This window comes from Canis lupus, chromosome 6 (assembly GCF_003254725.2).
Source record: "Canis lupus dingo isolate Sandy chromosome 6, ASM325472v2, whole genome shotgun sequence".
In the NCBI taxonomy this organism is placed as follows: Eukaryota; Metazoa; Chordata; class Mammalia; order Carnivora; family Canidae; genus Canis; species Canis lupus.
The window spans coordinates 66,953,603-66,979,095 of NC_064248.1; the positions used below are offsets into that span (position 1 = coordinate 66,953,603).

Sequence of the window (25,493 nt, forward strand, 5' to 3'; positions counted from 1 at the left end):
CTGCATATATGGATACGTTTGTTTTCCTATGATTTTTTTTTTCCCTCTCAGACTTACACAAAGGGAAAATGTCTAAAATATCCTAGGTTCTCTTACTTTTCAAAAACTCAAAAGTTCAATGACTGACTCACCTCTGCTGATATTGCTGGTAGAGATACATTTATTATGGAGATTGAAATGTTCAGAAGTTATCAGATATAAGTGAGATGTTTGGAAAATGGAGAGCTAGAGAACATACTGTAGCTTTTCTGGGCTGCACTTGATTATTTAACTCCAAAAGGAAAGACTCTTTAGACATTCAGTAACCCCCCAAACACAACAAAATAGGAGATGTAAAATAGTCAAATAGTCATGTTCTGCATATGTCTTTTTTTTTTTTTTTTTTTTTTTTTTTTTTGAGAGGGGGTGTGTGGAGGGGCCGGGGAGAGAGAGACAGAAAGTCTTAAGCAGGCTCTATACCCAGCACACAGCCCCATGCAGGGCTCGATCCCATGACTCTGAGATCACAACCTGAGCCGAAATCAAGAGTCAGACACTTCACTGGCTGAGCCCCTGCATGTACATTTTTTTAAGCTCTGACGTCTTATACTTTTTTCTACTGGCCGCCTTTCATTCCAACACTGATGAGATGGAAGTGGCAGTCACCACAGTGCTTCAGTTCAGAGAAATGTATGTCTGTCTCTAGAACGAGACAGTACTCCTCTGCCCCATTTTGGTTTCCACAAACATTTCCTGCGCTCCCATCTGCTATGTGTTGGTTTCCTTTGCTATCTAATTTGCAGGAGAGAAAATGACTGACGTATTTCTTACTTTCAAGGACAGAGCTTATGTCCTACAAGGGGGGGGGGGTGGTTGACAAGTATACAAATGACTATACATAATGTGGTACCAAAGAGAAGTACAAGTAGGAATGAACCTACAAAATCAGCCGGTCAAATCCACCTCACTTTATAGAAGAGGGAATGAAGTCAAGATTAAGCCTTGCTTGAGCTCACACTGCGTATTTGAACACATCCAGGTCTGGAAGTCAGCTCTTTTAATATCAAGTCAAGGGCTCCTTTTAATTTAAACTGCACCGACGCTTCTAGGGAACCTAACTAACTTTAATTGTTCTTAGGCTTAGGCATGTTTAACTTTAATGAAAGAGTATGAAAGTATATCAAAAATCTTTCTGGACACTGTAAAATACATGGGATGAATTAAAATTTTGGCTAAGCAAAGTAAATATAATTTTATGACTTTCTAAACCCATTATTCATGTATCTGATACATTTTACAAAATGGTTGTAAAATTCAGAATTGTCAGTGGAACAAAGCAACAAATCTCCATAGATAGGTCATGGCAAAAGCACTATTTTTCTTAATACAGTTATCTGAAATTTAGTTTGAATGCATGCGGGTAGCGTTGCCAAACTAAAATTGTGTGGACCTTCACTTGATTGTAGTTTTCCTCTCAGCGAATCCTGATTGGAACAAACATAAAAGATCAAAAGGTTAAGATGTATTATTTTGCAGTTTTAAATTATGAGGCACAGAGGCAGCTATAGACACTTAAAAAAATTAAAGGTAATGGGGATGTGTATATTCAGCTCTACGTATTACTTCAAAATGTTATCTTACATGAAGGTGACACATTAGCCCGATCATTTATTCATTCTTCATTCACTAATTTAAGGAAGACTGATCTTACTGCAGACATGAAACACAATTATTAATAAGGTTTGTGTTTGGAGTTCTTTTCCTACTATGCAAACAGCACCATTTCTCTTTCCATATTCTTTCAGCTGATCTTATGACCAGTAGACTAGGAAGTGGCTGTGGGATTAGCTGTGGAACAAGCAAGGAGTGGAAACATAACTTTTCTAGCAGGATACTGTCGCCAACGATAGTAAATACTTCTCTTGGACACTTCACAGAAGGCGATGTGGATCACCTCTAGGAAGTATCCTAACAGTGTGAGAGACCCTGAATAACCATGCACTACAATGTCTGCTCATTCCTGACCTCTACTGGGCTTAATAGATCCTGCAAATGATTTTTAAATAGGTAGGTGGGTGGTTCTAGAGGAAAGGACAGAAGCTGAAATGTCCCCATAATGCTAATTGGCACTTATCTTTAATTCGGATTGTCCAGACAAGGAGGTTTCTTTAAAGGCAAGGGATTTTAAACTCTACCATATGTAAGGCTTACTTGGCAGTGCTCGTTTTTTAGGTTGGCATGGAGCACATTTGCCCATTACAAAATTCTAGTAACATCTGTTGACATGAAGTGCTGTTCATTTGCTTTTGATTTCCCAGTCCTTCCAGTAGATCTACTTGCTTTCTGAAACTCACTACATTTTGGAGAAATGAGCAGGCTCATAGGCATTCCATAGTTACTTGTGCAGTGATTTCCTTTGCTTGCTTGGAACTTTGGTTTCCTGGCAACCATAGCAAACAATAGAAACGTGAATGAGGCCCGTCCATCCACGTGAAAGCTCACGGGCTTTTGTTTTTTTTGTTGTTGTTTTTTTTTTTCCTTCCATTCAATTTTTCCTATGATAACTGAGGTATATATTTACAAGAAATTTGCACAAGCAGTGCTGCAATCCTCTGTTTGCTTTGCCTTTTAATCAGATCATTTCTGATAGGTTGTCTAAACAAGGATGTTAGTGTCCTCTTTCTAAAATACGTACAGCTGAAAAACAGCTCACTGATTCTAAATCCTGCCCTCCACATCTGCAATTGGACTTGGATATCCTGGAAGATCTTTATGGGCTGTAACAGATTATGGCTGCCCTCTAGTGACTAGACGTTCCTGCTGTTTCAGTTTGGAGTAGGGTGTGTTTAAAACATGTGTCCTCATTCCTATTCAATCAGTCAGGCACTAGAAATCTTTATAGAAAGAATGCAATACATGCATTGTTAATCATGCCGAATATTGATGATATTCTATGAAAGGCAAATATACATGAAACACAGATGTATATTTCTCAATCTGACCATTTGTGCCAACACACGTTTCTTGAAAAAAGTCAACTGTTTTCAAACTAAGCTCTTAGCAGTTAAATAATTCTATATTATATTAATAGCTGTAGAGCAAAGGTTAGGCTTTTTTTTTAATGTGGGAAGACTAATTATCTCCCAGCACTGCTAACTGTTAAGTCTTCCTCCTATCTCCCTAACCTTTCTCCATCTTGCTCTCTCTGGCAAAGAGAAGATAATTTTGTTCATTTGACAAGCAATTTGTATTTCCAATCAGCTTCAGAGAAATTGCCTTTTTTTCTAATTGTTAAAATGTCCGGGGTTGTATTTAGATGATCACACATGCGTGGGTGCATCAAGCCACATTTAAAATTCAAACAGCAAGACTATAACTGCCCCAATCAATAGTAGCGAAGCATAGTAATCCAGACCACAACTGGTAAATGGGCTTTCTTATTTCATATCAGCTACAAGGTACAGTGTGGCAATGTTTGATTTGAAAATTTTAAATTAAAGAAAAACAAAACAAAAAGGAGGGGGAAAAAAAAAAAACACTGCACTTTGACCTGTTGCTGATAGAGCTGACTCAAAATAAATCTCATCACCAAGCAGACCAGAAAAAAATCACCTCTTTGAAAGTTGACAGAAGAGCAAATCATTTTTCATTCACCACCTCATTTTTTCCCCTATCCCCAAACCAGAAGACATTTTCTACAACGGATAGGTGTTTCTTTTTTTCTATAAAAAAGTAAGTGTGAAAACCTAAAAATCAGCTAACCATAAAGGGAAAAATTCTTCCTGGCCTCTATGAAATGATGAATCTGCCTTGTTTAAAATACACTGCAGCATTTGACCTTGGATCACATCCTGACATATATAAACATACAGGATAGAAATGTACTAGGAAAAATTGATGGATCTCTATTGCTATAGTATCTAATGAAAAATATTGATATTAAAAAGAGATTGACTAGAAAATCTACTCTGACTTTCCACATGGTCAATCATCTAAATGGCCTATAGAAGAGTCTAAAACTAATAGAATACATTCAATCAAGGAGCCAATTCTGATTTGGGTATATGTTTCCAAACCCTTATGAGAAGACAATTTATTTCTTATTTGTCCTCATTCCCTTTGTAGGAAAACACACTTCTCTTTCTGTACAATGAATCCAAGAACAAAATCCTTTTGGGGAATCAAAACCAAATTTCCTGAGCTTGTGGTTATGTTATAATGGATAAAACCAATTGGCAGCAACACTAGTGTCTGTCTTTCTGCTCATCCCTAAAATTTCTGGAAGAAAATACTCAGTTCATTTTAGTTTAATAAATGTTTGTGAAGTTCTAATTCTGTATCAGGTATGTTAGTTTCGAGGGACAAAAATGCAGATATGATCAGGTTTCTGCTGTCAATGAACAAATACTTACAAGTTGATATATTCAATGAGTATATATGTAACATACAAATATAGCAAAGATTAGGTACAAATTCCCTCCAAACCAGAAAAGGCCTATCAGAAATGATGAACCCATTGGGTCAACATTTTGAAGGATAAATAAGAAGTCTGCTGACAGAGAAGTGGAAGAAAGGATACTCCACTTGGACAAAATGATCATTTTTTTAAACATTGAATTACGTCAATACTGGATGGTATTGTATATCTCATCATAAATTTTGTCTATAATATTTATATTCCAAATTCAGTAATAGTTTAATAAATATTGATTTTAATAATCACTCCATTAAAAGCCAACTGATCTTAAACTCCTATCTAATGCCACATACTATACCTGGTGCCGGTGAATAAAAAGACTAAACAAAATATGGTGCATGCCTTCAAGCTGCTTCAACCCCAATGAAGTTATAGTTAGAGAGCACATAAGAACAAAGAGAAGAGGAGAAAAGGCAACAATAAAGGGACTCTGGCAACATATTTTTGAAAGAGAAGAAACAAATGACAAAGTGATAATATTGAAGTGTAGGCAGTTACAACCTAAATTCTGAAGAAGAGGGAAAATAAGGCAATTCACTGTGTGAACTTCTGAGCACCTCGAAGCTCAGGTCACAGGGAAGGTGGAAGTGAAGCTTGTTGCTAATAGCTGGGAATTTGGTTAGACGTTAGGGAGGGGATGGAGGACCACATCAAAATCCCGTCACCATTTCATACAACTGGGATCCCAAGCACAGTCAAGGGCAGGGTTGAGGATAGGGTTAAGTAAATAATAAAATGAATTAAGTAAAATCTACGTGTTGAATGGTGCTAAATCTAAATGCTGAGGTACCTCACCCTTCTTTGCGTTCAGACTGTTGGAAAGCAAAGTCTCTCTCAAGTTCAAGATTCAGTGTATTTTCTGTTGAATAACTAAATAGCTCCAGAGAAAAGACTTCATATATTGACACTTAGCTGCATGCTTAAAAAAAAAATCCACTCAACTACTCATTCTACAGTGAAACTCACAAGTCAGTAAACTTCATCCCCACTCATAGAGTGCAGCCAGTCAGCTTTTTAGTGCCTTTATCTTAAATATGAATAGAGAGCCAAACACAACTCAACATTTTTTTTAGAAATCCTCTGATAAGAAAAAAAAATTAATTAATGTGAACACTCTCAAAGGGAATTCACAGGAAAAATACAATGCCAGAAACAGTTGCCAATGGCCAGACCTGTAATGTATGAGAGATGACAGAAAATAGTGTGCCCATAAAGCAAGAATAGGACATGAAAGACGAACAATTAGGAAACATGAAGAGGCTCTTGAAAATCAAAATTTTCATTAGCAAAGTAGCAATGCAATTTAAAGGTCAAGAGTGTAGAAAACTTCCCAAAAAGTAGAACATAAAGATAAAAAATAGAAACTAAAAGTAGAAATATACAAACGTTAAGTTCAATCCAAGAGGATCAACTGCTCATTAATAGTAGCTTTAGAAGGAGAAACCGGGGTTATTTAAGTGAGCAAATTGCAAATAAAGTATACAAAAACACTTTCCAGAGCGAAGGATAAGACTTTTAAAACTAAAAAACATTACTAATTCTCTAGAACAGTACATTAAACACACACACACACACACACAGTACAATTAAATGTTAAAATACCACAGAAATTAAGATGCTAAGAGTTTTCATACAGAAAAAAACATATATATAACGATTTCATATATATATATATAAAATTAATATATATATATATATATATATATATGAAATAATGAAAGGATCAAATTAATCCTGACTAGTTACTGACTGGCAATGGCACAATCTTCCAGGTAATTATTTGCTTTAAATTATTTCATTTCTATCAGTAATAATCTAAGTTGCAGAATAAATTTGGTATCAGTTGAGAAAACAAAAATTCTGAGGCCCGGAAAGTTGGATACAGTTTCTTCTAAATTTACACAGTGGTATAACCTGAACCAATATTATCACCTCTGGACCACATATTCTTCTGGAGACTACAGTGACAGCTGTTCATTATATTCCAAACCTCGTCTCTAATAACGAAAGCCTCTAAAATATATTTCCCTAAACTCCTTTGACCAATGTCATACTGTATGGATCTGAACTTGACACTAATGAAATCTTAATCCACAGAGATTTTGCCTATGTATACTACTACCTTCTAATTCTAGAACCTTGGCTTTAGGATTCCCATAGGATTATTTTAGGGAGAACTAGCCATTTGCCTGGTACCAACTGGTAAACTTTTATTGAAAGCTCTTATTTTTAGAAGTTGTAAGCAGTGTTTGTCACGTGGAATATGACTTAATAAATAAAATATTTAAAAGGAATGAGGAAATGTACAATTTTCCATGCTTTACTTGCAAAGCAAATTAGCAGAACTGAAGTATTTCTACATGAAGTTGAAGACAAATGATCTCTGTGTATTGAAATCATGTAGATTAATTCACATGTATCACAAAAGAAAGTTACCAAAGGGAAATAATGCATATTTATTCTAACAGCGGATTGTGGTACTGTAGTGAATTTTGCCAAGTTTTGATTCTGCTAGGATCCTCAAATTTGTACTCTAGATAGACTTAAGAAATCCTTATTACTGCCCTGTTCTTTTTTGGCCACAAATCCTGTCCTGGTGATTTTTCAGCGAGCCCTCCTGCTGGAAGCCTGGCAAAATTTCACGACTTCCTTGCTCAAGGGGCTTTTCTGCTGTGTGTCATTAAATATGGAAATGTTCAAAAAAAATAAATAAATAAATAAATAAATAAATATGGAAATGTTCATATTTTGTGAATTCTGCTAAAATTAGATGCCCCCGAGCTCAAAACACCTAAGAGAGTATGCAGGTTCTAACATGAAAGAGCCAAAGTTAGAGGTGCCTACAAGCTGCTGTTTGGAGGCAGTTGGAGCAGAGAAAGTACAGCCACCTGCCTCCATTCTTGCCCCTCCACTATCCATTTCTGCAAACAGCAACTTTGTATGATGTGAATCAAGCTTTGTCACTGTTCTAATAAAAACATGTCTTAGGCCTCTCAAATGTTCACTGAATAAAATTTAAATGCCTTAGGATGACCAACCTAACAAAAGCGTTAAAGTCAAATTCCCTTGGCCCTGTAATTTAAAAGTCTAAGACACGGGGGCACCTGGGTGGCTCAGTGATTGAGTATCCGCCTTTGGCTCAGACTGTGATCCCGGGGTCCTGGGAGATCTGGGGGATCAAGTCCCACATTGGGCTCAGACACCAACGATGTCTCTATGTGAATGGATAATCTTAAAAATCTTAAATTTTTAAATTTAAATCTTAAATTTAAAAATCTTAAAAAAAATAAAAGAAAGTCTAAGATATGGAAATCCAAAAAAGGAACACCCACGGTTTCTTCCTTCTTTCAATTTGTATCCCAGAGTCTCTGCCCCCGTATATATCCAACTAAGTGCCTGACAGAGTCAGGCTAGGCTCTACTCTACATATTCCTTTAACACTTTTGACATTACTTCTCTAAACTATCTGATGTTGCCAATCCAAACTTTCATATGGGGAAAAAACAAACAAACAAACAAAAAAACAAACCCACATGCGGTATCATCATAGCACTGGCCCATTCCCTAAACTTTTTAAAAATAAGCCATCTACTATCCCTAGAAATGTAGACACAAACAAAATTATGGTTCTATAATCTAGAGTTTGGTTACTAAAACCCAAAAGTTTTCAGAAACTTAAGAAACTATGACAGAAACTTAAGGAAACTGGATTAAAAGTAGTTTTTGTTTTTTTTTTTTTATTCTTTCCAAGTGTCAGCCTCATTGGGTTTCTAGTTCATATCATATTCCAGAATCTATCACCTGTGGATTTAAACTTATTTGGTAAAAAGACCATCTCCTATCAACATTTTAGAGAACTAAAATGTAACCAAAACATAATGCTTTGTCTCAGAATATTTCATTTGGGGAGATTGTTGCTTTTTCTCAAAATTTTAGTTGAGATACCTGTCTTTCCTATCCATAACCCATATTTGCTTCAGTTGGAGAATAGCCCTTAGCCGATTTTGCATGGAAGTTGCTGTCATGTTTCTGAACTTTGTGTTCCTGCTACTCCAGAAAGAAACACTATCTCTGCCATTCCTTCTCACAGCATTTTTTTTTCCACTTGGCATCTATTTTTCTTTTCACGTAATTTTTCCATATTCAGTGAAAAAAAAAATACATACCAAATTTTGCAAAAGCATCCAAAATCTTACCCTTTTTCACCTCCCTGAATTGTATGAACTAATCAAGAAATTATTTTCTCTGTTGACCAACATCAGAACCAGGCCTAGAGTTTCATTATAGTTCTGCTTAGCATCCTTTTGACACTTCAAATTTTTACTTCTCTTAGAGAAGCATAATTTGTTACATACAATAATTATAACACCCTGAAATGTCACCTAAATATGCTTTGACTATTTTATGCTAACCTTACCTTTCTTTTTTTGTCTGTTTAGATATTCAAAATATGTTTTCTGTACTGCTACTACAGGGGATTTTCCAACAATAGGTTTGCATATCTTCTTGAGTAGTGTCCTTAGTTCTGGCTTCCTCTAGTGTGCTCATCCGAGTCTATAATCTTCTGTCAGATGCCATTGGGTCTCAGTTACTTTCTGATATGGAAACAACTTCTAATATTTTCTTTAAAAAAATTTTACTTAGGTACTTCATCTTTGTAATATATCAAATTTGAAGGTAAAGAGAGGAAAGAAACAGACCCATGACATCCTCAGTTTCTTCTACAAAATTTGCTTGTTTTTCATAAGACACTCTCTTCCTCTCTGGAGAAGTAATTGAGAGGACAGTGATAGGTCAGATTATTCTAATGATGACATTTCATATGGACATAGAATGACAAGGGAAGGAAAATTTTTTTCTCAACGCAAAAGGGAAAATAATAATTAGAAATTCATAGGGAAAAAAGAAAATAGCAATAACAAAACTTTAGGAGAAAGTCAATATTTAAATATTAAGCAATCTTTAAAAATTAGGAATAGGGACAACGGGGTGGCTCAGCAATTGAACATCTGCCTTCAGCTCAAGGCGTGATCTCAGGACCCTGGGATCAAGTCCCACATTGGGCTCCCTGTGCGAGCCTGCCTCTCCCTCTGCCTGTGTCTCTGCCTCTCACTGTGTGTCTCTCATGAATAAATAAATAAAAATCTTTAATAAAAAATAATAAAATTAAGAATATAATTGGATGTTATTTGAAAATAAAATACTGGCAACAAATATATTAGGAGTAAACTGAAAGGCATTATGAATATAATAAAGACATGAAACATGTATTCTAATGATAAAGAAAAGGAAAGGCCATTTGAAATATTAAAATAAAATTCAAAAAAAAATCAGCATAAGAGGTCAGACTTCTGGATAGCTGAGGACAACAGCAGGAACAAACTAAGTATCTCCAAAAATATCTTCGCAATTCAGAGGGGGGAAAAAAGAGAAATACAGATTTTATGAAAAACTGTCATCAGAATTTGAAGACAGAGAACACAAAACCCACAAAATGAGTAAAACAATATAATCACTAAATCCTAACATGTGATCTCTCATATTTCTGCCTCATCTCCAGTTAATCTCAGTGCTTTGTGGTAACCAAAGGCAGACTGAAAAAAAACAAAAAACAAAACAAAAAAAAACTAAACTAAAACCAAACCAAATCTAAGCTACAAAACAAAACTACAGGGAAGAAAGATGAGCTGATGAGGATGACGGGCAAAGAGGCATTAGTGTGAGTTAAAACAACCACCCAAATCTGAAAATGTCGGAAAAGTTTTTGGGCAAATCAGAGCACAAACTATAAGGAAGACATTTCAAGAGCATTAGTGTTATGCAAGACTAAAGAGAATCATAAAATCAGAAGATTACAACCTTGCCATCAAAACAAACAAGAAAACCTTTTAAAGTATATGGATTGTACTATACTGAAATAAGAGTAAACTTACACTAGGAATATTGCATATTGCTTTAAAATTTCCTAATATGCACACTAATACCATAAAAACAAACAAAAGAAGAGTAAAATACTTACTAAGCTATTGAAGAAATTAGAAAAAATACATACAACACAGAAAATGTACCCCTCCCTTCTCACCTAAGAACAACAAAATAGAAGTGTGTAAACTAGCATTCCAAATAGAATTGTATGTACTCAAACAAGTATTTGAATCAGAAATTTAAAAAGTGGAATTGGCAAAACCTGGAGAGAAATGAATAAAAGGATGGATTGAACTCTAAAAAGAAATGGAAGAAATAAGAAAAAAATGTTATAAATTAATAACAGATTTCAAGAGCTAAAACAAGAATTAACGCAAATGAAAATTGAATAACATACATTGAAGAAAGGCAGGAAGCAAAAATGACATAAAGGTAGATGCAAATATAAGAAAGATAAAAAGAATCTAAGAACAAGTAGTGGAAATGGAAGACAGGTAAAGAAGGAATTGTATTTTTGTGACTGGAATCCCCAAAGAAGTTTTATAAATCAGTGGAATAGAACTAATATCCTTATATACAAATGCAATAACAGAAATATAATTATAAAATATAATGACAGAGTTCAGATTATATTTATTATGTTTATATATTTATATTAATATTCTCAAATATGAACTAACTCACTAGTTAAGAAAAAAAAAATATTGGCTCACAAAATAAGACCCAACTATATGCTGCGCATAAGAGATATACCTAAAACAAAGTGATTCAAAAAAGGATGGAAAGCTATACCAGGCAAATACAAATCAAAGCAAAGAAGTGATAGTGACCCTGATCAGATATCGTAGAACTGAGCTAAAAACCATTTAATGTGACAACAGATGATACCGTACTATTCAAATTTGTACTAGAAGCATTAATCAATGCCATTAGACAAGAGACGTCAACTAGTAGGATAAAATGTATATGAAAAAGTCAGTCAATCTCTGTTTGCATCTGTTAGTATACCTGGAAATCCCCAGATAATCAATAATAAAATGAACTAAAATAATAATAATTCAGAAAAATATAGGGTCTAAAATTAACACACAAAAATCAGTAGTCTTCATATATTCAAACAGTAATCAGCTCAAGAGCGAAAGCCTCATTTACAATAAAAGCAAAAAAGATTAAACACTGAAGAATAAAATTGACGTAAAATCCATACAAGAAAAAAATGTATCAATACTCCTGAAACTCAAAAATGTAGGTGTGAAATAACGGAATATATATTCTGTATTTTTAAGAAAACATTTCTACATTACAAAGATATTAGTTCTTACTAAGTTAATACAGAAATTCATTCTGGCCACAGTAAAAATACCTTCTAGTATTTTATGAAGTTAAATAATTTGATACTAAAGTACATATGGAAAATCAACCATGCTAGGTTAGCCTAGTAAAACACTGAAAAAGAAAGCCATAAATAGGCAATAACCATATCAGATATTAAAATTTGCCTCTATAATTAAAACAATGTGGTACAAATTGGCCATTAGAAGAAAAAGTCCAGAAATAGACCTAAGTAGATAATAAAAGGAACCAAATTTCTTTGGAGAAAAGTAAATTCCAGGGATAGAGCGAATATAAGAGAAAATAAAAGATATGCTTGGAACATCTCCCTAGGCTAAAAAATAACAAATGCTGGAAAAAGGATATAGTCAAGTCAGAAAGACCTAATATCCCAAGTAGAAGAAACTAGTAATGGCCAAAGGTGGAAAAAACTTGAGCAGCCAATTAAATAGTGGTAGTGTTGCATTATAATCCATAAAATAAAATAAATATCTTTGGGCTCATAGTAATATAAATAGTTAAATAAATAATTAAACAGAGAAGAAAAGACAGAAATCTCCCATACAAAAAGATTTCAATTAATAAACGTAGAGAGTGCAATAAAACTGTAAAACCACCATTAAGCAAAACCTCATTAATAACTGTTATAGGAAGATTCACTGATGGGTGCTATAACTGGTAGTTGAAAATTAGGGTAGAAATGGAATATTTGGCCATAAAAGATCTCCTAAAAATATTTATTAATTACAAATGAAAAAATACTAATAATACAGTGCTAAAACCCACCGAATACTACCTTCAACAAGTAATTAATGTTAAAATCACTCAAAACGCATGGACAGCATATCCCCAGGGTGAGGGTAAATGAGAAGATCACCCATGAATCTCATTTTTGCCAAAACTGCAAAATCCCAGCCTATCACAAGACAAATCCAAATGGAGAGATATTCTATAAAATACTAACCAGTACTTTTTATAAATTTCAAAATCATGAAAGACAAGGAAAGACTGAACTGTCAGAGATTCGGAGAGACCAAGGAGATATGAGAAATAAATTCAACGTGGGATCTTGGGAGAGGAAAAGGACAGTAGGATAAAACCAGTAAAATCAAATAAAGTCCACAGTTTTGCGAATAGGATTGTAGCAAATTAATTTCGTTTTGATAACAGTACTATGGTTATGCAAGTTGTTAGCATTAGAAAAGCTGGTGGGACAGTATATGTGAACTCTCAATCCATGCCTTTCAACATTTCTAAGTCTGACATTATTTCAAACTAAAAATATTGAAAGCAGTGCAAGAAAAATCACGTTCCAAATATGAAGCAAATTAAATCAGCATGGTTTTGAGCAATTAGTGAAATGTAGAAAATCCATTTGAAAATTCCCATTTGAGTAGCACGGGGATTATGGCATTAGAAATTTAGAGAGGCTAATGCATTCATATCAAAATACTTCTGCAGTAAACCATAATTACATAGTTGTGTTAATGTAAATGATAGTCATGCATTTTTAGCATTTAGAATCAATCTATAGATGATTCATGGAAGGTTTGCTTATAATTATAAAAGATAATATAAATATTTTCATTCTTGACACTATAAAAGTAGAAATATAACTACCAGAAATTGGGAGGGTGTGAAAGGAAGTGTGGGCTACTCACAATATGATTCTAAAAAGTAAAAAGTTATAAACAAAAAATCTCGGTATGGTTGAGTCAGTTACAATAAGTAAAGACGACAATAGAATGGTATTTCTATATTAGGAGTAGGGGAGGTAGGATGGCCTGAGTAAATTCTCATTTATCTTGGTAAAATATTAAGAGAAAATACCTAATGTTAATAATCAAAGGACACATTTAGATACTATTACCTCAATCACATTATGAATAGTAATGATAATAAGTAAATCTCTTTTGGGAACAAGACTAGAAATAGACAGCCATGGGGTGAATCTCAATTTCTGTGTGTGTGTGTGTGTGTGTGTGTGTGAGAGAGAGAGAGAGAGAGAGAGAGAGATTACGCATTTAATGATGTGACATATTATGTTAATTTTGTAAATATCGAAAAGGATATAATAATCACAACTTCTAATATTATGAATGTTCTTCAACTGCGTAATATTATTATCCTCTTTTGTAACACACACAATTCTATTTGTTTTTCAAAGCTGTGCTCAAAGGTCATTTTATTTCCATCTCAATATTTATGAGTGATGCTGATGTGACCATAAAACTTTTTTCTTAGGATCCCAGATAGATTTAGTATTTTGCTCCTCTGTACTCTGATAACACTGTTTATAATTCCATTAAGCAACTAATCACAATTATTATAATTTCTTAAGTAACTATCTACTTCCTTTGTCAGAATGAGAGTGCCCAAAGATCGATCGAGTGTTATATATCCTACTCATATTTGTACTTCTAGCACTTAGAGTGATTGAAACATATTTTTTTTCAGTATGTAAATATTTATAGAAACTAACAGTAACATCCTGGTTCCTTTAGGCTTTGAAGGAAGAATAGCCATATAGAACGGAAGGGAGTCAGATTCTGGGAGATTCGTCTTGGTGCCATTGTTTCTGTGTCTACATCCTTCAATCACTTATTCTTCCAGATTAGAATAGAAAATAATTTTGGAAAAAAAAAAGCCATAAGCTGATGCCTACTTTCCCTATTAGCCTTGTCCATGGTGGCTGACTATTACATTGTTCAAAATAGGCACTATTAGGGGTTGAATTGATTCCCTAAATGATATTGAAATCCTAACCCCCAGTATCTATGGATGTGACCCTCTTTGTGTATGGAGTCTTTGCCTCTGATCAAGTTAAGATAAGGTCACTAGGTGGATTCTAATTCAGTATAACTGGTATCTTTATAGACAGGGGAAATTTGGACAGAGAGGTAGGCATGGACACAGGGAGAAGGCCATGTGGAGATTGGAATTATGCTGCCAGAAGCCTAGCTGAAGCTAGCAGAAGGACCTGGAAAAGATTCTTAGTGAGTGTCTTTGCAAAGAGCCTGGTCTTGTGGACACCTTGATCTCAGAATTCTAGCCTTGAGATTTTTCACACAATAAAGTCCTGTGGTTCAAGCTGCTCCACTTGTGGCACTTTGTTACAGCAACCTCAGGATCCTAAAACAAGCATTAATGAAAAACTTTCAAACAGATGGTCACAAAACTAGGCACCCTATTTCCTTGTTCCCTTATCTTCCCTTGGAAAGGATTACAAATAGGAGACAGCCCAGCTTAATCCACGGTGCACTCCAGAACAGAGGCCTCGCCCCTTATCTTCTATCGTGTTATAGGCTGCAGAGATGGTCTGCTATGCGCACTCTGAGCTCAGTGCCAACTCTTTGGAGGACTATGTGGGGAAGCCCAATTGATAACACCTAATGACCTCTAGAAAAATTGGGTCTGGGTTGAATGACCTCCCTTGAGCGCTTGTTCTGGCTTGTTTGTGGTGAAGCAACTCATGGAGCATCCAGAGTCACTAGAAAACTATGATGTGTCTGTCTATTCATTTTGTCAAGCTAGTATTTACAGAATATATGCTATGTGTTAGGTGCTATTCCTCTTTTGGATGTGTGTGTGTGTGTGTGTGTGTGTGTGTACTTACCTTACAGGTGATAAAGTTAAATGAGGGATATCATCTATCTATCTATCCAGCATCATCTATATCTATTTATATAACCCTATTTATATGTTTATATATTATATTTAAATGTGTATATATATTCATATATGTTTATATATGAACATATATACTTATATATATGTACATACCCATTTATCTATTATATATCTAAATTCTGTATTATATATCTAAATCCCTAACACTAACCCTAACCTTAACCCTAATCCTAAACCATAATCCTAACCCCAACCCTAAATATATATAGTGTATGTATGTGTATATATATGTGTGTGTGTGTGTTCTACATTTTTTACCATCAATTTATAAATTGTGCTACTTCTCTTTTATAGCTCAGATATTGAAGAATGAATAGGTTCAAATTTTTTTTGCAAAATAGTAGTAGAGCAGAATCCAAGAATTGTGGTCCAGAATTTTAATATGTTGGCAAATTGAATTTAAATAAAATATATTTTAAAAGTTTATGCTATTAATGCTACTTCTCAAGAAACTAAATCTAGCTTAGGCTAAAGGAAATACAATAGAGGGTGTTTTGGGTTTTGTTTCTTTGTTTATGGAACCAGAGGCACTCTTAGGAAGGAAATGGAGCTGGAAGGTAGACATATCTAATTTTTATTCTTGTGTCCCCTCTGACAGTTACTTTCTTTACTTTTTGAACTACATGTCCATTCTCTTTTTATGGTATTCTATTTGCTACTATATATGGCTGAAAGATATGAAATATACATATTCTCCTTTCAAGTACAGTATACATCATCTAAAGTTTGAAATCACATAATCCTAATCTGAAACTTTTCAGTGAAGGAGCTCACTACCTTGGTAAGGACCGATTGGCCACACTTGATCCAAGCAACTACCATAGGACTGGAGGCACAAGATAATGCTTAGTGATCACTACTTGTAGGACCCAACTTTGATAACTCTGGTTTTGAGAAGAAGGAGAGGCAGCTTGCAGAAAAGTATGATTGGGGCAGGTAGCCACTTGAACAGACTTTCACTACAATATGCCTGCACTCAGCGTATGGCTGTGGCCAAGAATAGAAGTGCCACAAGTTTAAGAGCAAACTCATGAAGTAAGTAATCTTCAGTCCCCTTCCATTTATAATACTTTTGGGTTTTAAATGTGTTCTTCCCTTCTTTGAATTAGAGTTCATTGGAATTATAGTTTTCAGATATTTTTAGAGAACATTCATTTTGTTTCTCTATTTCCTCAGCATACATTTATCAAATATCTAGAATATGGTATAGGTTGAGTTGTGTCCACCACTCTTCAAAAGGTTTGGAAGTCCCAATAAACAAATAAATGTTATTCCAATATTTATACAGATATCACCTTTATAAGACACAGTCTTCTCTTTAAACAGTATCCAGATGTCTACCACTGTCAAATAAATCTAGTTTCAACTCAACAGAGAATGAAAAATAGATGGGCGTTAAATTTCTCCATACCGTTCCATATGCTTTCCTGTGTACATAGTGCAAAACTCAGAATAGTACTCCATGTATTTGGATAATTGGTTAATTGGCTGATTTTTTGTGACAAACAGCAAATGCTGGTTGCCAATTTTTTTTAAACAATTTCTGTCATTCAAAATTCACCTGAACTGTAGTTGTAGGGCAATATCAACCTGGAGACATATAAGAGCAAAACTACCTGAGGTGCCCCTATATTTTGGGCCAATAGCATTTCTATTTAGGAGTAATAAACAAAAGCTTTGGTCTAGTTAGGGAAGACCAAGCTCTCACAAAGAAGTTTCTGTTACCACTGAGGTGGCAATAACATTTCCAATGCTCTGGGAGGTGAATACTCCTGCCCTTCTCCCCTTTCTAAAGAATAAACAAGTGAACACCATGTTGCCATCACTGCTTTGGCTAGGAGTGGGTTTTCAGAAACCAGAGTCCACATGGAACTTTTTTCCTGACTGCTGCCTGTGCTGCATGAGCATGATGAAAACCAGAAGGGTATTGGTGTTAAGGAGAAACTTGGCTTCCCTACAGTCATAATTTTACCTTTATCTTACTTCTCACTGGGGAACCCTATTCTATATTCAGACAGTAAAAGATAGTACGCAAAGTTGGACCTATGGTATTTTTGTTTTGTTTTGTTTTAGTTTTGTGGTCTGTGACAGCCCAAAGTATTTTAAATGCAAAAAACTCGACTAGTAGGCAGGAAACCTGAGTTTCTTTTCTGGCTCTACCTCTTGCTATGTGATTTGATTGGAGGAATCTATATGATATATAATAGCTACTATGGATATTTAAAAATATCTTTTATTAGAATTTCTTTCATTTCATCTAGGCTCTCCACTCTTTTTTAAATATTAAGTGTACATAATTCCTACCTAAAGTCTTAGAAGTTTTGGGGGACCTGGGTGACTCAGTTAAGCATCTGCCTTCAGGTCATGATCCTGGAGTCCTGGGATCCAGCCCATTGTCAGGCTCTCTGCTCAGCAAGAGCTTATTTATTCCTCTGCCTCTCCACCTACTTGTGCTCTTTCTGTCAAATAAATAAATCAAATCATTTAAAAAAGTCTTAGAAGCCTTTCTAACCATAAGTATATGTGTGTGTATGTGTGTGTGTGTATAGTGTGTGTGTGTGTAGATATACATATATATTTATTTATTTTCTCTTTCTCCAATTTGAATCCAAATTACTCTTGAAGTAGGATTTTTTTTCATGTGAATAGCTAGTTTAAAATTTTCCAATTGCTCCCTTTAGTCCACAAAAAAGGCTATAGTCATTGTTTGATTAATTAACACATTTATCCATCCTTCTATTAAACAAGCATTTGATAAATGTCTCCTATTAACTCCTATAGTATTAAGCATGATAGGCAGTCCCAAAGACACTAAGATGAGCAAAACATGGTACCACATGTCAGAAGTCAGCAGTAGAGTAGTTAAGACATATACAGTTAATTCTTTTTATTTGCAGTGGTTATATTATGTAAGTCACCATGAATGCCCATTTAGGCCAAACAGGGTTAGGTTCCTTTGAATCTCTTGTCACAACATTTTTGCCAACTGAACAATATATAGACTGGATTCACCGTGTGCATTTTTGTGTAAAGATACTGTATACAATATATAGTGTTGATTCATGAACACTGAACTCATTACCAACAGTACTATAACTCATACCTGAAAGTTTATCTAACATGTATTTTCTTCATAAGACACATAAGAGCCTTCTTGTGTTTGGAAACACTAGACATTTGCACTTTAGCCCCACACTTGGGGGCCTTTTTCGATAGCAAAATCACCAATCAAAAGCACAAAAGTGTGAAAAAATGCATCACCAAATAAGGCTAAGAAAAAGGACATTTTATAGTGTAAGAGCTAATACAAAAAGGCAGGCTATGTTCTTCGCTTTACCTCAAGGGCAAACACTTACATTGAGCAACTCAATTTTCATCATTCTGATCATGTCCTCTAATGACTGCAAACGTGCTATGTGTATGGGGGTTGTAAATAAATTTTGGTGAGTAGGTTAACTTGCAAATACAGAATCCATACATAATAAAAATCAACTGTATGTGAATAATTGGGACAGAAGTGTTGCACTAGTAGTATAATACCCAAAGGAAAGTAAACACAGAGAGGAGGGAAAGGTTAACTGTTCTTAGGGGCATTGGAGAACATTCTATAGAGCAAATGATGGATGAGATCATATTTATTGGCTTCTGTCAACTAAGCAAAAGACCCCCCAGTCAGAGAAAATAACATATTAAGGTCATGGTACATGAAGCTGTGTGATAATATTCAGGAACTATAAGCAACTTGGAAATCCTTGGGTCTAAAGCTCAAAGTGAAGAGTTTAGAAATTCCTGAAGAGGATAATAGCAGCCAGGTGATGAAGGATGTTAATGTCCATCTTAATTGCTTGGAATACTTTTTTGTGATTATGAAAAGCCACGGATTGCTTTGAATGAGTATATGGGAAAAATTAAGATCTGGTTGTTCTCCCTTAGCATCTTGTAAGAAGAAAGGGAAATATTCTGTTGATATCAGACTAAAATGAAATTATTGAAATAATTACAAAATTTGAAGTTAATTAGTTCAGCAGATGTACAGTGATACCCAGTAAATTAGATGATTACTGTGAGGTAGGCATGTTCTTTTCCCAAAGAAAGCTTTCTCCGGCTCCATTTCCTACTCTAGCCTTTGTGAGTGCTCCTCAAACAGATTTGTACTTAGTGGTAGATAACACTAGAACTTTCTTCATAGGTGCCGCATAGCAACCTGTTCCTATGTGTATTAAAGCATTTATCAAACTGCATCTAATCTACCTCAGTACACAGTTAACTAATCTTTGATGGTGGGAAATACTTCATTCACATTGTGGCCCTGAGCTCTGTACATGTCTTTCACTTGATAGGTGTTGAATAGATCATTAAATGAGAGAATGAGATAATAAACCAGACTTAGTGCTTAGTTCTGATGGCCTTGCTGTCCATATGGAAAGAAGCAACCCTCACTGCTTTTCTCAGGTGCAACTTCTGCACTAAAATTTTCAATAGTCAGCATTATTTAGGTGAGGTGTTTGTTAGCTGTGAACAATTTTGTTTTCAGCGTTCTCATTTACACATTCATAACAAGAGGGCAGTATGCAAGACATTACAAAATTGGACAAATGTCTCTAAAAATTAGGTGTGTATTGTATTCAAGAAAGATGATATGCTTTTTTAAAGTCTCTCTTCAGAATTTTCTGTAAGTGACCTAGCAGCAATTATTTTACCTGATACATGCTGTTTAGAGTGTTTCTGTGACATGACCTGCTACAATTGAAGAAGCCACCCTACAGAGGCACTTATCATCACAACTGTCATGTTTTCCTTTTTGCCAAGGATTTTAAATCTCACCACAAAGTCAACCCAGGAATCCCACTGTGGCTCATGTGTTGTGCTCTGTGCATTGCTCCTCTGACATTCTAAGCAAGACCAATCAATCAATTTCTTCCACCAGGAACTGAGTGGTCATGACATCACCATCAAGCTTAGCCCTGTTCTAGAAAACCAATTGAGCTTGACCAAAATGAGCAGCAATTTATTTTCAACCGGGGAGGCTCAGTCTCTATAGAGTTTTAAATATCAGATACTGCTGCTAAAGTTGGGTCCAGGAGTACCTCTACAGAGCCAAGAAGGGAAGGGTAAAGGAAGATCAATGTGCTCATTTTCAATAAATCACTAGATTAATCCAGGTGGGATTCTGCAGCTGTGGGTGGAAAGCAAAAGGAGATCATTATTTGTATTTAAAAGTGCAAAAGCAAAATCAATTTTTTAAATCAAGTTTCAGGAGGACTGCCTGATGGAAGGGTAGATATATAGAGAACACTATAAATTTCTGGATTAGAAAAGCTTTCCCCACCCTTGCCACTCATTAATGTCAAGAACTCCACATTTCTGAATTCCGTTTGGATGCAATGCCTAACACATTTTGTGCCATTAGTAATTCATTTAAAAGGGGCTTGTGCTGCTGCCTGTTTATGAAGAAATCAATCTCATCAAGCATTTTTTAAACACTTTCTCTCTCTCTCTCTCTCTTTTTACCTATAACATCAATATGAATTAATGAAACCCTCTGTTAATCTGCTCTTTGGTTGTATATATGCAATTGGAAACACTCTTAGCACATGCAGTTATATTACTTGGGCTTAATAAGCTCCTCAGGCAAAAGAATATGTAAATATTAAATATTCCAAGAAAATTTTTGAAACAGGCATAACACTGATTATAATGCCTTACAATCCCTGTATATACACACATGCACACACACACACACACACACACACATATGTTGTTGTTGTTGTTGTTAGGACAATTTCTACAACCAGTATCTCTAAGAAATATTCAAAAAGTCCTAGAAAGTTGATTATAAAGAAACATTTAGTGTGACAAAGTTATTTGTGGTCTCTCAAAATTAGTTTGAATACACTTTTTTTTTTTAAATTTTATTTTTTTATTTGAGAGAGAGAGAGAGAGAGAGAGAGAGAGGCAGAGGGAGAAGCAGGCTCCATGCAGGGAACCTGATGTGGGACTCAATCCCGGGTCTCCAGGATCACGCCCTGGGCTGAAGGCAGGCGCTAAACCGCTGAGCCACCTGGGCTGCCCTGAATACACTTTTTTTAAAGTAAAATATTTCATATCAACTACATGCATCAAAGGGTGCTTGGCCATCTGAATGGAGGTAAAAATACAGGAAAAAAATAGTAAAATAGAATGAAAAAGCAACTACAGAATAAGTCCTAGGCAGTCAGAACAGAAATGATTGGGGTGATACGAAATGGTCAGGAAATTTTATGAGATTTGAACATGAATTTGAAGAACTTCTTTCAGTATTAGTAGAGAAAATCTGATAGCACATTCCATGGTATGGTAATGGTATGAAGAAAGACAAACAGATGGGAGCAAACATCACATTTTCCTTTAAAGGTGTCTTTAGAATTCCCCGAAGTGGTTTTCTCAAATGTATAACTGAAATCAAAGTTTCTGGGATGACTATTGAAAAGATGCATCTTTGGACGTCCACCCAGACCTCTTTGATGTGGGTCCAAAAACATCTCTGATGATTATCATGCACACCACAGTTTGTGAACCATCATACATGGGTAGTTTAGGCAGACTTGAAACCTACGGTCAGGACACTAGTCAGTACCAGCATTTCCTTTCCAAACAAGGTGAGTTTACATAGAAGAAAAACTGTTCTTTCTTGGGCAAAGACATTATATCCAAGTAGTTAAAAGCAAAAGCTTTAGCCTCCATCTGAGCTTAGTTTGAATCTTAGGGCAGGTTTCCTCTTCTCTCTAGGCTGGCTCCTTTCTTTCTTTCTTTCTTTCTTTCTTTCTTTCTTTCTTTCTTTCTTTCTTTCTTTCTTTCTTTCTTTCTCTTTCTTTCTTTCTTTCTTTCTTCTTTCTTTCTTTCTTTCTTTCTTTTTCTTTCTTTCTTTCCTTCCTTCCTTCCTTCCTTCCTTCCTTCCTTCCTTCCTTCCTTCCTTCTTCCTTCCTTCCTTCCTTCCTTCCTTCCTTCCTTCCTTCCTTCCTCCTTCCTTCCTTCCTTCCTCCTTCCTTCCTTCCTTCCTTCCTTCCTTCCTTCCTTCCTTCCTTCCTTCCTTCCTTCCTTCCTTCCTTCTTTCTTCTTTCTTTCTTTCTTTCTTTCTTTCTTTCTTTCTTTCTTTCTTTTTTCTTTCCCTTCCTTCCTTCCTTCCTTCCTTCCTTCCTTCCTTCCTTCCTTCCTTCCTTCTTATGCACTCCACTAGATTATTTCAGATTATTTCAAAGACAGGGATCATGTCTGGGTTATAGTATTCTTGCGCCTAGATCAATAAATTATTGCTGTATAGAGATGATGATGATATTTATTACTTATTAAATAAAATAATGGTTATCTCATTGGATATATGTAGAAAACCATCAAATAATCTAGTTAATTCAATTATAATGAAGAGTCCATTATAGCCATTCATTCTGTGTTTATATTTCTGTCCCCAACCTAAGTTCTGGGTATATAAAGATAAATAAAATTCTTGACCTTAAATATCTTACTGTTTTATGAAGAGAAAGTCAAATAAATGAGGAATTGTATTATAATGTGATAGAAAAACGAGTACAATATAACATGGAAACTTCTGGGCTAACTGGGATAGTGAGACAAAGTAGACGGCAGTCAGAGAAGACTTCTCTGAGGACATGACATGACATCTGTAGTAGTTTCCTCGGGCTGCTATAACAAATTTACTATAAAATAATTGACTTAAAACAACAAAAATGTGTTCTCTCAATTCTGGAGGCCAGAAATCCAAAATCAAGGTGTCAGTATGGTCATGCTCCCTTTGCAGGCTCTGGGGAAGAATCCTTCCTTGCATCTTCCTACTTTTGGTTGCCTTCCAGCAATCCTTGGCATTTCTTGGCTTATACCTGCATCGTTACAATCTCTGCATGTACCTTCTTCACCTGTCTTCTCTCTCATGTGTATCTCTGTCTGTTCTTTCCTCTTTTTGTAAGGACATCAGTCATTGGATTTAGCCTTCCAACCTCCCACCTGCCAAATCTATTATGAACTTATCTTAACTAATTATATCTGCAAAGACCCTATTACCAAATAAGGCCAAATTCTGACCCAGTTGACATGGATTGGGGGAAGACACTATTCAACTCACTGCAACATTTAAACAAGAATTTTGAACCACAGGTAAAGGTTGATCTGACCAAGGAGGTGGAAAGTAACTCATTTGTGATGCAGAGTGCATTGTTGATAGTAGCCTGGCTACCTAGACACTTTGTTACTTTATAGTCACTAGACTAGGGAAATTCTAGGCAGGAAACCACTTTTTTGCACTCGGGTTTGCAATCTATCTTTTGCAACTCCTGAATGCTGCATCTATGCCAATCTGCTCTGGAAATAGGAGGTCAGGTTTAGTATGGATACCAATAATCTCTCCAACCTTCATGCCTCACTGGCTTGAAAGAATGGTTTTGCTTTCCAGACTCATGAATCCTTCCCTTATAGAAGCCAAGATCTTCATTGTAATTCCTCTCCAGGATAGAAGATACATGGCTTTGGTTTAACAGAGGTCTTTTCATAATTTCACCTAACTTGTTTGTTTCTATGCCTCTCCAAAATCAGGAATAACAAGATTGATGCCAGTCTGCACTTTACAACCTCTTCTGATGACATTTATCATAAAGGGAGTAGGGAGAGGACTTGATGGAGGTGAAGAAAGAACTGTGGTTTCTATAAAAAAAAAATGATAGAAAGAAGCGTGTGTGCTTTAGTTTCTTTTCCTACCTACTCAATCTTTTCAGCAGAAACAGCCAATACTTTTTTTTTACTCCTATTTCTAGAAAAATGAGCCAGAAAAGAGGTTCATTTATTTTTTAGGTTCAACAACATTGCAGACCAAGCTTTGCATGTATGATTTATAGAGTCTACTGAAAGAAATCCTCTGTGACCATGAGATTCCCTCCAAAGATTTTGGTTGGGATTACTGAGTTTTTCTGCCACTTTAACCTAAATTGTTGAGAATAAGATACACCCTACACCTTTCTGGAAAAAAAATAGTGCCTGTCTTATTGCCTTTATTCTGTAAGTTAATGATATCCTCATAGGTAAGGTGACATCTAACCTCCTAGCCACCTATTCCACTGGAGGAAAATGGCATGAGCAGAGTTAGACTTTGTGTCACAGGAATAGAACCTCTGAGCAGAAAACAAACATCATCTCAGCAGATTATTTTGTGCATTGCATTATGAAATAACTTTAAAATTTTAGTTCGGTCTATATTATCTTTATTTAGATTGCCCTATTCACGTTCCTGACTCTTCAATAACCATGGACTAACCAAGCAAGGGGAAAGTCAAAAAAGTGAATTATATTTGCTTGTGGAAGAGCTAGCATGCGGGCAATAAATAATAGCTAGTTTATCTGACTATAAAACAGGATTAAATCAACCAACTTGGTAAAACAGAATTTTAAGTGGAACATTCTTCAAGTGATATACTAAAATTGCTTCCAACAAGAGTGCCTGCATTTATTTATTTTTAAATGAATATCACCACAATCTCATATTTGTATGCATTTTGGATCAGGTACTTGTTGAACATTTAGAACAACTGCTTTAATGTGAGAATATTGAGAATTTGATAATAATACCTTCTTTTGTTGAAGATTATTTGCACTTTTGGGAAAATAATTTAATATTAAATACAGCTATGTTATACAGAAGCACCTGATGCTAAAACCAGTAGCTAGAAGCAAGAAAAATGGCATGATTTTCCAGTTAAAAAAAATGTTTGATGTAAAAAAATAGTCAAGGGGCATAACCTAAACATGAAACATTACATTTTCTGGAAGATAATGATTTTTAGATATTTTATATTATAATATTGTATTAGAGAGAAGATATACTCTTATATCATATTTGAAAAAGTCAGGATATATACTTTTCACAAATATGAATACTATATTTCATTTTATTATTATTATATCTCTGTGCCATTTCACTGCTCTATTAATTCTCTTTAATGGCAGCAGTACACACACACATGCACTTTACTTTCAAGAAATGCAAAATATTCCAACGTAAGGATTGCAGACCTTTGAAACTAACTAACTAAGGAGTCCTTATGACATG

At 35.1% G+C, this 25,493-nt stretch overlaps 1 long non-coding RNA gene across 1 annotated transcript; it reads right to left on the reverse strand.

The window, feature by feature from the left end:
• Positions 1–1,333: 1,333 nt before the first annotated feature.
• LOC112679125 (uncharacterized) lies at positions 1,334–6,545 on the reverse strand. Its single transcript, XR_003148134.3, has 3 exons — positions 6,389–6,545; positions 2,191–2,419; positions 1,334–1,463 (listed from the first exon to the last, which is right to left on the reverse strand). It is a non-coding gene; the product is annotated as an uncharacterized LOC112679125 (long non-coding RNA).
• Between the last annotated feature and the right edge of the window lie 18,948 nt (positions 6,546–25,493).